At 48.5% G+C, this 15,915-nt stretch overlaps 1 protein-coding gene across 3 annotated transcripts in view; it reads right to left on the bottom strand.

Annotated features, from left to right (window-relative positions):
• The window catches only part of GPD2 (glycerol-3-phosphate dehydrogenase 2), a 1,236,906-nt gene extending 1,222,027 nt beyond the window's left edge, over positions 1-14,879 (bottom strand). Inside the window, exon 1 of one of the 3 annotated variants that reach the window (XM_078681716.1) lies at positions 14,708-14,879. The gene's annotated coding sequence lies outside the window, so the exon portion shown is untranslated. Of the gene's footprint in view, positions 1-13,757; positions 13,860-14,707 lie in introns of those variants that run through there. The other 2 variants (XM_078681715.1, XM_078681717.1) reach the window with 2 other exon arrangements.
• Positions 14,880-15,915: the final 1,036 nt, after the last annotated feature.

Below are 15,915 nucleotides of genomic sequence, written 5' to 3' on the forward strand. Positions count from 1 at the left end.
GGTCCACAGAGCCTATCCCGCTCCTGCTGCAACATGACAACCCGCCCGGTGAATACTCTGCGCCATCTACGTGTCAGCTCCAACAGGGCAGTCTACGTACTCCTCTATCCCCCCCTCCCTCTAACTGCTGCTGATGTGGGTGGTGATGATGTGCGTTGGACATAACAGTGCACCGTCAATAATGATCAAATGTTCGTGCCACTAGTTTCCTGGAACTCAACCTCCGAGAGTCTCTCCTCCGTTTCTACCGTTAGGTGATCACACAAAGCCTGCACAATCGTTTCCCAAGCTCTAGCCGCCTCTAAGCCCTTCTCCTTCCCCAGTTTCGTGGCCTGCCGCAGTCTCAATACACTCTCGCACCTCGACCACTTCAACAACTCATTCGTCCAACGTCCCACAGCCGGGCCTTCCTTAGTTTTCCAACGTCAGGTGATCTCCCTCTGCGCTAACATAAGCCCCAAATCAATGAACTTGCTCGTGACTTTCGTTTTTGCTGTGTGGGGAAACCATAGTAGGAGGCATGCTGCCATGTCAAATTCCACTTCCCTATCCGTAACCGCATTCAGAAGGGCGCCCACCTCGGCCCAATATGTACCCAGCTTCGGGCAACCCCACATCATGTGGTCCAGTTCAACCTCCCTGGCTAGGCACCTCGGGCATGCCGCGTCTCGTACCTTAAAGTGCCGGTGGAGTTTCCCCGGAGTCAGATACGCTCTGTGCAAGAGGAAGAAATGTATTTGTTGAAACCTAGCATTCCTGCTACCCTTCCACGTCCGAGCCAGAATGTGGCCCCACTCTGTGTCTGGAATAGGCTTGCCCACACTGTCCTCCCATTTAGCTTTCAGCGCCGTGAGTGGTTCCAGCCCATCGTTCAACATCCGCGATTGGAGACAGGTCACCGCCTTGATTGTACCCGCGGCCATCATCACATACTGGCAGGCCATGGTCGTGCTCGGCTCCGTCAGTCCCCCCCTCCAGTGCTTCTGTATTGCCGCAGTTACCGCCGCGTGCAGGAGATAATCCCCATCTGGGAGACCAAACTGCTCCTGGATCACCGCAAACGGGGCCAACACCCCCTCCACAAACAGATCGCCCACCACCTGTAGCCCCAGCTCTTCCCACGCCACCATCGGGGACCAATCTCCACCATGCGGTAGAGCCGTCAGCATCCCTATGGGAATTTCCGGGGCATACGGTCGCACTGCTCGCGCCCGCCTCAGGCTCTTATTCCAACAGAGTCGGAGTGTTTTTTCTTCTAAAGTAAGCCCCCGCAATGCCAACCTCTGTTGCATAACAATGTAGGAGAGGACGTGTCTCTGGATACCCATCCCCCGGACCCGGTCAGGACCCCTAAACTCCCTAGCCACATTCTGCGTCAAAACCTGGAGTTGGGCCGCCAGATAATATAATTCAAAATCCGGCACTGCCATCCCCCCTCAAGTTTGGGCCGAATCATGGTGTGCAACGCCACCCTGCGTCTGCCAAGCCCCCACAGGAACTCAATAATCATTGACCGCAGATCTTGAAAAACCCGCTGCGGGATCCAGACAGGCAGGGTCCTGAAATAATACAACAGTCGAGGGAGCGCCACCATTTTCAACAGTGCTACCCGACCTTGCACCGACAAAGGGAGAGTAGCCCAGAAGGACATTCAGCCACGCAATCCCCTGATGCACCGCCCCACATTTCCCTCCAGTAAGCTCACCGCATCATGGTAGATCCGGACTCCCAGGTACGTAAAGCACCTGTCCTCCCACACCACGTTCGCCGCAAGAGCAGGGCGCTGAGCATCTGCTCGCAGCGGGAAAACACAGGTCTTATCCCAGTTCACTTTGAGCCCCGACAATTCGCCAAAGGAAGAGAGCAGCCTCATGGCCCTACGCAAGGCCACCTCCGTGTCCTCCAAATACAGCAACAGGTCGTCGGCATACAAGGAAATATAGTGAGTAGTCTCCCCGCAGCGGACTCCAAGAAAGGAGTCCCCCGCCCTGGCCCGTGCCGCCAGCGGTTCCATCGCAAGAGCGAACAGAAGGGGAGAGAGCGAGCAGCCCTGCCTAGTTCCCCTACGCACCGGATAAGCAGATGATATAAGTGGCCCCACTCGCACCCTGGCCGTGGCCGACGAATATAATACTTTCGTCCAGCGCACAAACCCTTCACCGAGTCCGAACCTCTCCAGCACCGCATCCAGGTAACACCACTCAAGGCTGTCAAATGCTTTCTCGATATCCACTGACAGAACAGCCGACGCGCCGTCCGAGCCCAAGGCATCCTGCAGCATACCGATCAACCTGCGAGTGTTAGTGGCGGTGTTCCTAGTAGGGATAAACCCTGCCTGATCGCCGTGTACCAACATGGTCATATGCGGGAGCAGTCTGGTAGCCAATACACGACTCAAGATTTTGTAGTCTACCGTCAGCATAGACAGGGGCCTGTACGACGTCACCTCCAGTGCATCCTTACCCGGTTTCAGAAGCGGGACTACCAGCGCCTCTCTCATGGAAACAGGAAGGCGCCCCAGTGTCATCGCCTCCGAGTACACTTCTAACAATCTGGGCGCCAGCACTTCCACGTATTTCGCATAAAACTCAACAGGCAGTCCATCTACCCCCGGCGTCTTGTTCCTGGCCATCTGTTTAATAGCCCCTCGGATCTCCATAAGAGTGATCGGACCCCCCAGATCCTTCGCCGGCTCCTCGTCTAGCACTGGGAGCTGTGTTTCGTGTAAATAATCACATATAACCGAGGGACCCGCCTCCAACCGGGTATCATACAGGCCCGTGTAATACCGCTGAAAACGCTTTAAAATGGCCGTCGGTGAGTGGACCACCTCCCCCGTTTCGGTTCTAATGCACATAATCGGGCCACTCCTCGGCACTGGGTCAGCAATCTTTGCCAACAACGTGCCCACCTTATCCCGCTCCGCATGGACCTTTACGAGGTATAGCTTATAATCATAACATCTCAATCTCTCTGTTTCCCTTGCCACTACTTCCTTCGCTTCCAGCAGTCGTTCTTGCAAATCCGGTCGTTCCGGCCTATTCCTCTCAATGTCTCTCAACACACATTCCGCTTTTCCCAAATCCGCCAGGACGGACGTCCGTACATTCGAGAAGCTACCCATGCACACCCCTCGCACCACCACCTTCATTGCGTTCCACTCCAGTGACCTCGTTGCAGTCGAGCCCTCATTCTCATCGAAATACATCGTTAAGCCCCGTCTAACCATTTCCCCAAACTCCAGGTCCTCCAAAGTGTCCGGCCGTAGCCTCCAGGTAGGGATCTCAGAGCGTGCCCTCTGCCATCTGATCGCCATCAGCAGGGGGTTATGGTCCGAGATGGTCCTAGCAAGATACTCAGTATGGGTCACCATGGCTGCCATGGGGGCGCTACACAATATAGAATCTATCCTGACATGGAGATCGTGTAGCGCCGAATGAAAGGAATAATCTCTATCAGTAGGATGTTGCATCCTCCACACATCCAGCAAACCCCACCTCTCCTGCCAGTCCCTCCTACGGTCCGACAGCTTACGTACCGGGGATTCCGCCAACGGCGGGTGGGACCTATCCCACATTATATCTGTGATCGAGTTAAAGTCCCCCCCCAGGATAATGGGGCACGCCAGAAAGTGGGCCAAGGAGCCCGATAGGACATCAAAATATCGGGCCTGGTCAACATTAGGGGCATAAACACTACATAATACCACCTCAGAACCATGCAGCCTCCCCCTCACTGCCACATACCGACCTCCGGGGTCCACCACCCGATCCGTGACCTGGAATAGGACTCCCGCCCTGACCCATATTAGCACCCCCCTCGCAAACGCCGAATAAGAGGTCCCAAACACTTGGCCACGCCACCTCTTCTGCAATGCATCACATTCTAGTTTGGTTAAGTGAGTTTCCTGTAACATAGCAATTTGAACACCCCGTCTCACTAGATAAGCATGCACCTTGTATCTCTTAGACATTGTTCTGAGACCCCGAACATTCCATGTAATGCACTTCACATCAGGTAATGACCCCATCACTGCTGTCTCTCCTCCCCTCCACTCGTATCAACCAACCCATCCCATCATTGCAGCCACTCCCACCCCCCCCACACCCCAATAAACTTCCCCAACCCCACTCCCCAGGACAGGACCTAACAACGTCGCTTCAGCCTCCATCCAAACCCACAACAATACACACATTTCACTAATCTGTGGCAGTCGCCACAGGAGCCGTAAGGGCAATAGGGGGGTAACTCGACACCAACCCGCGGCGGGCTAACCCACACCCCATACCCAAGATCCCATATGAAAATTACAACAGAGTACCTGCTAACTGCTGACCAACTGGATAAATGTTCACCTTGGAAGAGCCAACATCGCACCCCCACATTTATACATTAAACAGCCCATCCGCCGTTTGCGGCGCGACCGACGGTCCCACAGAGCTGTCCGCTTCAGAAAGTTCACCACCCGATTGGCGGCCTCCGCTCTCCGATCCAGAGTCCTCCTCCAAATCCCTGAGCTGCGAGCCCGTTATCGTCGCCGTGGCAGCCAACGCTCACCTCCACTCCGCCGCCAACGCTTCTTCTTTCATCGCTTGTTTTAGTCTGTCGCGTTTGCGGATCCGTTGAGACTTTCGAATCTGAGTCGGCCTCTTCTTCTCCTTCCCATCTTTGTGCTGGCGGTCAGTTCCCGCCCTGTACATTTCCAGCCACGTCCAAGCCTCATCAGGGGTGTGTAAAAATGAGTCTGTCCATCCAATATCACTCTCAGCCGGGCCGGAAAGAGCAGCGAATACTGAATACCCTCCTCTCTGAGCTCTTTCTTGACCGCAAGGAAGGTCGCTCTATTCCTCTGAACTTCCTGGGTGTAGTCCGGGAAGATCGTTACTCGGCTATTGTCCACCTGGAAGTGTCCCGCCGATCTCGCCCTCTGTATTAACAGGTCCCTGTCCCTGAAATGCAGAAGCCTGGCTACCATAGGTCGGGGGGGACGGCCCTGCATGGGAGGACGAGACTGGACCCTATGCGCCCTCTCAATGGAAAAGAACGGGGACAAGCCTTCAGGAGCAACCGTGGATCTGAACCAGTCCTCCATATACCTCACAGCATCGTCCCCTTCGATTTTTTCCGGCAGGCCCACCACCCTGACGTTGTTCCGGCGGTTGCGACTTTCGGAATCCTCCGCTCGTTTCTCCAGCGTCGCCAGTCGGGCCAGGATATCAGAAAGTTTATGTTCCGCGGTGACCACCGCGGGTTTAAGCTCCTGAAGAAGCGATTCATTGTCTTTCACCCTATCAGATAGTTTGGCGTGATCCGCCCTCAGGAGGCCCAGCCCCGTAGCCACCTGCCCTATGTCCTGGTGCAATGACTCCTTGGTCGCTGTGATCGCCTCCAATATACTATCTAGGCGAGCATTCAACCTGCGTTCTTGCGCTGATGTATCCGGGCATTCCTGTTGAGCGTTAGCCCCGTCTGGCCCAGCCGTCATGCCCTGACTCCGCCCGGCCGCCATGTTGCCATCCACATCAGCCATCTGATAGAACCCACTAGCGTTCATCACAGCACTTGTGGGCGAACTGATCCGCCTCAGTCCCAAATCCGCAGGCCGGGTTAACGTCCTATTCCAGCACTGCACCCACGTCTGGAGCAGGCTCGCTCCACTCCCCTGAGGGTCGTCCGGCGTACGGGAGCACACACCAGTTACAAAAAATGGGCAGTGTCCACGTGCTACCCCGGGATCAACTCATCCCTGTGGATCCTGCAGGCCCCAGCAATATTGCAGTGCAGGTTCGCAACCCACCGCGCCCACGTGCATGTGGGCGGCTCTCCGCCACTCGATGCCCCGTTGCCAGCCGACGCCGGAGGCCCAAAGGTGGAAAAGATTGGGCCCTCGAATCCGCCACCTCCGTGGGTTCCCCAATGCAGTCCACCGGTGCAGGCCCTGTAAGAGCCTCCAGCTGCGTGAGTCAATGGCCTCCGTCGTCCACTCTGGCCGTGCACCCGAAGCGTCGGTGTGGTCCCCAGGCAGCGCCGCCCCACTTCGTGCACGCAGCCCCTCCGCTGACCTCGTAGGCCCCGCCAATGGTCGGGCACGGTCCGGGGTCTCCCACCAGGCAGCAGCCCCTCCTCAGCGTGGGGGCCCACCGCACCTCTTCGACACCCGGTAGCCTCCTGGATGACCGTCTCCTCCTCCCCCCAGGAAGCACCCGCGATGGCCCCTTCTTCGTGGGACAGCTCGCTCCTTGGTTCTGCGCAGCGGTGGGGGAAGGGCCACCAGCCCACCAGCCGTCTATCCGCCGAGCGCTCCCCTCAGCGCGGGCGTCGCCGGCCCCTCCTGTGCGGTCAGGTCGCTGTCCCGCTGGGCGCCCGCCGGCAGCCGCCTCTCGCCCACCACTGCCAGGCAGCTCCACCGACCCTCGTCACCGCAGCCCGGGTGCAGCCGCCGCCATCTTGGGCGCTGGGTCGCGATCCCACAGGAGCACCGCGCAGGCTGTCCCCACCGCCGCAGAACCTCCGCCGGTCCCGCAACGGTCGCCTCTGCAAGTCTGGTGCGGGGGGCGATCGCCCCGGTCGTTCCGCCAGCTCCGGTGCAGGGATTATCAGGAGAAATGCAGGATCCTGGACGGAGCTCCGGGCTCACGCCGCCATCAGAGTCGGCGCTCAAGCCACGCCTCGGACTTTAGCACCTCTTGTCTAAGACTCTGATTATCTTCCCTAACAGCCACGAGTTCTTTTTGAATAGAGTCTAACACTGTACCCAGAGTTTATAAATTAATACCCTCCGCCATTCTGTTCGGGTGCAAGTATTCAACGTGGGCACTTGACTCTGTCAGAGTAGTAAGTGTAAATCTTACCGTCTTGACTTGCACAGGAACAGAGATGCTAGTTCCCAACTCCCTCCAAGGAATGTCCCAGAATCAGTCTTTAAACCTGACCCTAAGGAACTCCCAAGGGGGAAAGGGGAGTGGATAAAATAATAAAGAAATACAGAAGAGACTGCACTAGAACTGTTCTATGGCTTCTCTTGTTCTGTCCGACCAGCAGACCTTTCTTCAGAGATGACCTTAAATTATTTCAAGAGACAACATTAGCATAACTCCCCCTCTACACTATTCCCTACTCTCAATGGCTCTATTTATACCTTTAGTTCCAGAGACTTCGCTCCTCTTCTTCTCTGTATGCTCTCTCGCTTTTCTTTTTCTTGAATGTGAAAGCTATTAAGAAATAACAATCTTACTCCTGTGTTGCTTCTCCTAATTGTTACTATCTTTTAATATTTTCTTTTTTTAATTTCTCACCTTTTGTTCTTATTGTAATCTCTCCTTATAAACTTCCTTGTCTTAACTTCTTCTTACTGGTATTGTTTTCTCTCGCTCTCTTTTCTCTTTTAAAAGCTACAACTATTGAAAATAAACAACATTTACTTTGTGTCTTGTCTCTTTGGTTTATAACTATCTTTTTCTGTTATTAGTTTCTCACCTTATGTCGCTATTGATCTTCTCTTGAAGATTTTCCTGTCTGCTGAATTGTAACTTATCTATCCTTATCTCTAAGATTATATAGCCTAACTAATCCCTAACTCCTTTTTAATTTCTAAACTAACTGTGTTTTATATGTACTACTATCTGTGTTTATCTACACTACTCCTTCTAACATCACTTGGTTTTCTCCCTTTATCTCTTCAGGGATTTCTATGACTTCGTTTCCAAAGGTGAGTATTAATGTCTTTAAGGCATTCCAAGTTCTCTTCTTTTATCACGTAATATACAGTCAATTAACACTCATTTGGTTTTCGACTATTCACTTATCTCCTTTCTTCTCTTCTTTTTCACTCAGGACGATAACGGCTGCTTTTCCAGATTCTGAACTCCTTCAAGGAATTCTGCACCATTCAGGTAAGCCAAAACGAAATGCCAGAAACTATGGACAACGCGCTGTTCACCAAACACGTCTATTCTGCAAAACGTCTTCTTTAAAGTGTCTCAAAAAGAAACCTCAGGAACTCTGAAGACACTCGACCGTCTTCGCTCATAACTTCAGTAAAGTGCGCAGCAGTCTGTGCTCGCGCGCATCACCTCAACTCCAACACCTGTGTAGAATCAAGCAACTAGACCGCTAACTCATCTGTGGCCATCTTGGAATTCCACGGATAAATTAAATATCGCCAAGTCACCGTCTGAAAGTTCTTTTCTTGGTCTGATCGGTGCAACTTGTTTCTGTGGGTGGAAACGGCACCCACTGTCTGTTTAGGGGTTCTGACATGCACAAAGACAATGCGGCATCCAAGTACAGTCCGAACCCAGACTTAGGAGTATCAGATACATTATTGTAAGGTATATAGGAGTAGAAATCTTTTTACACATAGATGAACCATCATGTAATACAGTTGTAGTAACATCTGGTCCAGCGAGGATGATGGATAAAGCAACAGTGCAACAATCATTTAATATGCGTAACTATTGCAGCAGTATATCAACAAACACCCCCACCTACCATCCAACGAGTGCGCTCCCAGTAGCAGATAGGAATTCTCCCCTCTTATTTCTTTCTTTACTATCTAGTATATATTGTGGGCCAATGGTAGATGAAACAGTGTGTAAACACTAGTGTGCTATTTCTGGGAGACAGGCAGGTATGACTATCTCCTCTCAGCCCTAGTACCATAGTTCATCCGGGGCATGGCTCTGTATGTGGCTTGGGTCAGTATTAACGCCCAATCATGACTCCCTGTGCGTCATCTGTGTGCGGGTGGAGTGAGACTGTGTCTAGTGCTTTGAAAGACTCCACTAGAAGATCCCAGGACATAGCAATGGTCTTCTTGTTGAGATATAAAATCCGATCCTTCTTGTTTTTGAGTTGAGCTATGCGTCATCCATTTTACCACTGCCCTCCTTTCTAGCACCGGCTCTGTCCTTGGCACCTCACCTGCACAAACATTTGTAAATAATCTAGATGGGGATATTGCAGGCTGTGCATACATGCAGAGTTAGCAAAAAAAGAACAGCTGGTGTCAGCTCGGAGCTTCCAGACAATTGTTAAATTTGACTCTGTAAAGCTCTCTGATACCCTAACGGGTGAAGTTCGCGCTCTATAAAACACTAAAATAAATAAGTCCTGAATAAAGTTTACACAGATAACATATCTTGTTGTGCAGCCTCAAGACGCGAATATTGCTCAAAACACCAAGGCTGTAGATTCTCACCATTACCTCATTTGTGTGTTTTTCTCAAAGCTCTATTTACCATGAGACGTCCCGAGTTTGTGATCCTTTTCTATAAAAGCCCATGTAATCATTGCTCAGTGAGCTTCCTCCTTCAGTATCTCTTGGTGCTTGTTGGAAAAGGCCCCCGCTCAGGAGTGATTGATCTGATTTTTACTTCACCAAGTGTCGGTTATCCTTACTTGTTTGAACCTGTGAACAAGGGTGACCCTGCACCAGTGTGTCTGCTAAAAGACACACTTCCACATTCTTTTGCTGTCTGCCGCTATCCTCCCTATGTAGCGTACCACTTTCAGCAAGGCCCAATTGTGCAATATCAGTTGGATGTTAAAGTAATTCCATGATAGGCAGTTTGAGTTGACTGCCTATCATGATTGTCAGTCAAGTATCAAACGGAGTTGGGGAGTACGATGGAGGAAGAAGAATGATTGGCAAGCGACTGATGTGGGAAAAGGAGAAGGAATAACTAAATGTGATTGGTTGGCAACAATTGAGGAAAATTAGTTTGTACAGCTTTTAAAGCTGATAGAATGGTACCTCAGAATGTATAGCCATACACAGAAATTAAGGAGGAGTTGAACATAGATAATAATGTTTTGTATAATAAATTTCAACTACCTACAATGTTGCGCATAAAGATAGCGGATGAAGGACATGAGGAACATTTGGGTCAACCTCTAACCAAGTGCAGAAATTCTTCAGAATGCCAGTGACCGCCTATGAAGTTAGTGCAACCATTGATAGGCAACTTAACTTCTGTGGCACCTATACAGGAAGGAGTGATTCCTTATAGGCCACAGTGTTAACTGGTGGTAGATTTCATTGGACCTTTAATTAGTTTACAACGTTACTAAATATCTCCACTGCAAATGGTGAATTATTATAGCAAGTGGATAAAAATTACAGTTTGTGGCTGAATCCCACCCTGCCTATGGATTTAAAAAGAACATATGTATCTGTGTAGGAAGGTTTCCCAGATGAAACTGCATCTGATAATGACGTCCAATTTATTTCTAAAGATACACAAAGTGTTTTTAGCAAGTTTTGTTTCGAACATTATTAGATTGCTTTACATCATCCCCAACTAAAGTGACTTCTAGAAAGATAATTGTATTCTAGTATTGTGTACATTAGACGCGGGAGAACGGTTTCAAGATTGAGCAGGTAGTTTGGTGTAAACTGTGGGAGCTTAAGACACACAAGACACATCACATTCTACCACTAGAGTTTCACTGTTTCAAGTTTTCAGAAGGAAACAAGAAGGTTCAGAAACATGCCCAGGATAGATGACGAAGTGCTTGGAAGGGTAGCTAGAAATTATGGCTAAAGTGATTCTAAATTCAGAAGGGCAGTCAGTGTGGATAAGGCAAGTTGGGAAGCTGTGAGAATACACTGCAGGGATTAGTGGAAATTTGAGAGATTGGTAAAAGTCGTATGAATATGGGTTGGGTCTATGGCAGTAGTGTAGATGGTGGGGAACAGTCAAAGGTTATTCAGAAGGCGGAGATGTAGTTCTATGGTTTGCAAAGTGCATGTAAGGTACTGTTAAACTGCTTTAGGAGATTTGCCTTTTGTTTTTTCTAGTAGGTCACTTCTTTGGATACATGTTTTGACTAGAAGAGTGTGGTTTGCTTTGTGTATTTTTTTGTGTTTACGTTTGTGTGTTCTGTTTTGTGGAAGGGGGAGACGCCATTACGTGCCATGTCTAATAGTCCGTTACTTATGCTGCAGGCTATGCAGTTGTTTATAGAATGTTAGAATGTGCAGGATTCAAGGCATGATCTTTATAGGCAGCTTCAGTTGCCTTCCTGTACCATCAGCTGGTGGTGTGTTATTCCTGTAACTAATGACCTTGTAGCTAGTGTATGTAGTCGATTCGTCCTTACGTTTCAGAAACAGTCATGATGTGTTCTCTGTAAACCTTGAACTGCAACAGTTCGAATCTAGCATTTGAGGATACTGTTTTAAAGAGCATACCCATCTTTCCCTTCCTTCCCTACAACTAATTTCTAACTTGCAGGTCCTATGCCATTCCATTTTAATCTTCTGCACTAGTTTTACCATGTACAACTGGAATGCTCTTAATGGCATATTGATATGTTTACTATAATAATAATATAATAAATGAGTTTCTAAAGCGCCTGGTTATACTACCTAGTATGTCCCCGTGCTGCAGCTAGTCACCCATCATGATTTGGTATCATAAGATACACCAGACAACACTACCATGTGCCAAACCCATCATACTCTTCGCCAGCACCTCAAGCTCAACTAATTTGTCTGGAAAGGTATTCTAGGAGCCTTTAACTGTCCATCCAAAGTATCTGACATTTCAAGAAGTTTAAATGTATAACTTTAAACACTCCCCAGACACCTTGAAGCTTTAGAAACTTCCCATACTGAAATAGATTAACTAGCAATATACCACCTTAGAATTTTGACATTCCCATATAACAGGAGAGTGAACCCAGAGTGGCACTGGTTTCGCAAATTGTGCAACTCTGAAACTTACTGTATGGATCATCTTTAGCAGTTTTGCTAATTATACTCATACCAAGAAAGAGAGGGAGTCGTTAGCAGTTAAGTCAAGCAGCAATTAGTCTAATGCCCTCTTGCCATAATTCCGTTGTCCTAGCTTATCAGGAACTTGTAGCCTCCTTCATTCAATCTAACACATCCTGAAGTTTCAATACTTCCCTCTTTACTTTGCTATGGGTAGTGCTTAATTTTAGCCAGTGGCTGCAGGTGCAGCCTATCGGCACTAATTTTTAGGGCCCGGGATGTATTTTTTATTCATTAGAGTTTGACGCAGAACAAGAGAAAAAAAAGCAAACAAAAGGGAAAGAATGAGGAATAAAATGTTGACAAACCAATGAAAATTGGATAAAACAAGGATGAAATAGAACCTGCAGGTGTGAAAGATAAAAGGGCAGGGAGTGTATGCTGGTGGGTGAAAGAAGCATGAGATGGAATCAAGACCAGATAGCCTTGAATTTGCCAACCCCAGCTTTTAATAGCACCAGCATGGGCTTCTGAGTAAAACTCTGGGCACAGATACTTATTATTTTACAAAGTAAGCACGGGCTGTGAGAGCCAGCCACACTAGTATAGTCAGCAGATTGTCCAGTTTCTTAAATATATTTATTTAGTGCACGTTCAACAAATCTGACTCGCTTAAAGTATGACAAGCAATTAATGATCTCATGATTGCACCCAGTGTAGCCATTGCACATGGTCAGTCAGAACTATGTAGTTATAGTTGCGACAGAGTTTCCATGGGATAGGCATTTTTTTGCTAATAGCTTTGGCATCATTTGATGACTCAGCACAAAACTTTCGCCAAAAAAAATTGAATTGCTTTGGCCACTTAATGGAAAGTTTGTCAAGCAGGCACCAAGAAAGCAGGGGGGGCGATTTCCCATGTTAATTTCCTTAGGAAAGTTTGTTCTCCAATACAAAACAAAATGTATAAACAGAATTACATCAAATTTGGCAGAAATATCTAAACTTTACTCAGAAAGCATAATTTTTGTGATTTGGTACAAATCTATTCAGCAGCTCTTTTAAAAATGTTAGCATTTATGGAGGGGATCGGGTTGGGCATGAAGGAGATAACCCTTATATATTAGTAGGTATATCTGGTCAGTTGGTCCAGTGGGAGTCTCGAGGGATTCACACAGTACCAACAATAAGCCATTCCGGTTGGCTGAGGGAGCTTTTTCTCCGGTAAGTCGTTTCCGCACTTATGGCTGTACTGCAGTACTGAATGATGTGATTTGCTGGCAGCAACACTGAAGGACATGCTGCAGCTCCCCAAGTCTTGAAAAAAATGTTTTAGTTACATGGGGGGGGGCACACTGACTCCAGTGCAATGAGGCCACTGTCATTGTGCAGGCTATGCAGAGTGGGTTTGCTACAGGGCCAACCCACCATGAGCCCACAATTCACAGGAGGCCAGGCCCAAGTATTGCTTTAAATGAATCCCTTGTGCTTAACAGTTATTCTTAGGTGGTATGCACACAAAAAAGTAATTTAAACATACTCCTGTAGAAAGCAGAGGTCCACATAATAAAAACACTTCAGTACGCCGTTTACTAAAGTTCAGACACTGAAACCGATGGAGAGCTATATAGTCTGGCATCATGCATAACTTGTATATAAGCACTAACAACAGTCAATATAATCGACCCCGCGGCCAAGAGTAGTTCTGAAATCTGTTTCATAATTTACAATAAATGACTTCCTCATAAAACATGGCCATATGAGTCATCGACTGTCTCAACAAATTCACGTGTGCTCAAAACACATTTAGCCTAACCCGAGCCTTAAGAACACAGAAACCAGTGCCAGCTGGTGATGTGCCCATTTACACTTGAAAGAGAAAAGTTGCTTTCCACAAAGAACAAATGCAAAGATTACAACCGGGCAGACTAAAGTGAGTACCGGGGGTTTGTAAATTGTTCTCTTCTTCCATGGCAAAGTAAAAAAAAAGCGTGCATTTATGAATTGCTTCGCTGTATGCTTCTCAAAATGCACGCACCTTACAATCCGGAGTGCAGCCGTTCGCTCAGTCACACATGCCAACATTTTGCAATTTCCAACGGAACAGGGTGGAGTTCAGTCACGCCTCTCATTATACACTGTGGGATAGTTTACATTGCTACTCCCACAAAACGTAACTTTCTCTAAGTAGAAACGGTATATTTACCAATCAGAAATACTGACTCATTTAAACAAGACTAATTGGAAATGGGAGGTGCGCTTTGAGAAGATCATGTTTGTAGTGCGTAACACAGTTAAAAATTAAGATTCACTAAAACTGTTTTGTCAAGTGAGCACACCAAAACAGAACTTTTACCAACATTTGTCAGGGAAATATGGTTCAATGTACACTGAATTTCACCACCGTAGGAGGCGAAAGAATGGGACGTGCGGTGGTAACATGTTAAAGTAGGCTGCATCGCCGCAAGACACTGTAGGATGGTGAGGAGACACTATGGTGAGCAGTGGACAAGTTAACAGGAGAGGGGCAGAGCGGTGGTTGGCAACAGCGATGGGCCAGGTGGTGGTGTTCTACCCCTTAAGTATGTATGCTGATGATCAGGGTGGTTTGGCTGGTGATCTTTACCTCATTTGGATAAGGTGCCTGCCTGAAGCTAGTTTAGGCGTGTGCCGTGGGCTGATCATGAAATAAGCATATTCACGGCTAGACTGAATCGGAGGGGGGTCATCTAGCCATGGAGTGGACAGAGACCTGGCCTGGCTCTGAGGCAGGATAAACGCAGGTTTGTGTTTAGTTTAGACTAGAGAAGTCCTGCCTGAGCACAGCACTGGCCCTGGCATTGTGATCAAGTTTGCCGGGATGACATGCCGTGGTCAGAGCAAGTGGCGAACAGAGTTGTCGTACCCTGGGAAGAACATGGTGATAGCAACACCTTGGGTATATATATGGTTTAAAGTATAGACAGGGGGCATGCTGAGGGTACTCACACTTAAGCCCCGCAGCCTCTGCTCCGCTACTCTCACTGGAAGACACCGCCTCCTCTCTCTTGCGTGCGCCTAACTTGGCTCTGTGAGCTAGCGGACAGCCACCTTTGCTGCACCAGTACCACCTGCTCAACTGAGCCCTAAACCTGTCTTCAGAATGGGCAGCCTGAACGCGGAAGTGCAGGAGCAGCATCACAAGACTGACGGCATAACCGCCCAATAAAAGTTAGCGAAGCTCTAGCTTCCTGTCCAATCGTGACGGTCCCAGGGGCGGAGCTAAAGCAGACTTTACTGGAAGCTCGTGGATGCCGTTATTAAACGGATACTTCAGCCTCCAGCTTGCTACGGAGGCGGCCCACGGCATTTTGAACATTGGCAATACCTCGGCTAGGATTGTACAGAGCCCTGTGAGCGTATATTTCTAAGAGGCTAACACGTGCATGCACGTCTAATGCTACGCAACCTACACGCAAGACTTTTAAGTGGGGTGTAAAAAGTAGAGCGTCCTTAAAAGAGACGGAGCCTAAAACAGCATTTCCAAGAGGCGTGGCACATATATGTAAGAACTCTAAAATCGTGTCCTTCTCCTTCCCATAATGTATCAGGTTTCTCTATGGTATTTGTATGCCTCTGCATACAGTCATATTCCAGTAATTAATGCGCCCATGCTCCAGGGGAGGGACAACACAAGAGGAGGAAGTAAAACCTACACAAGCTAGGGAATAAAAAGCAAGCAAAGAGAGAATGGTAATAATAAAGTCAACTAGCGGTAAGTGGGCGGGCTCTAAGCGCGCCGTAAACTGTTAAACTTTCTGCCAGGTCTGTTAGGCAAGCTCTAATAAATGAGTAAAAATTGTTATTTTGTTGTGAATAATTAGAATGAAAATGATTCCATTTTGAAAACATGAGACTGTTAGTTAAACATTACTCAAGTCTGTGGTGGGAGTAGTACTGTTCAGTGTCTTAATCACCACACTCATCCTTTCACACTACATTCCTCAGCATTCCGTTGCGAACAAGCCCGGTGGCAGAGGGCTAGCGCGAGGCTGCGAGCGCACTCATTTTTAAAATAACCTTACTTTATTCCTGGCTACTGCTGAAGGCAAGCAGTCCCCTGGCTTTCATCCCGCTGATTACGAGCGGCTGCCTTGTGTTTTTAACCCACCTCCCAACCCGCCCTGTTGACCCCGCCCACCACCTCGCATCCGCCT

Source organism: Lissotriton helveticus, chromosome 3_1 (assembly GCF_964261635.1).
Source record: "Lissotriton helveticus chromosome 3_1, aLisHel1.1, whole genome shotgun sequence".
Taxonomy (NCBI): domain Eukaryota; kingdom Metazoa; phylum Chordata; class Amphibia; order Caudata; family Salamandridae; genus Lissotriton; species Lissotriton helveticus.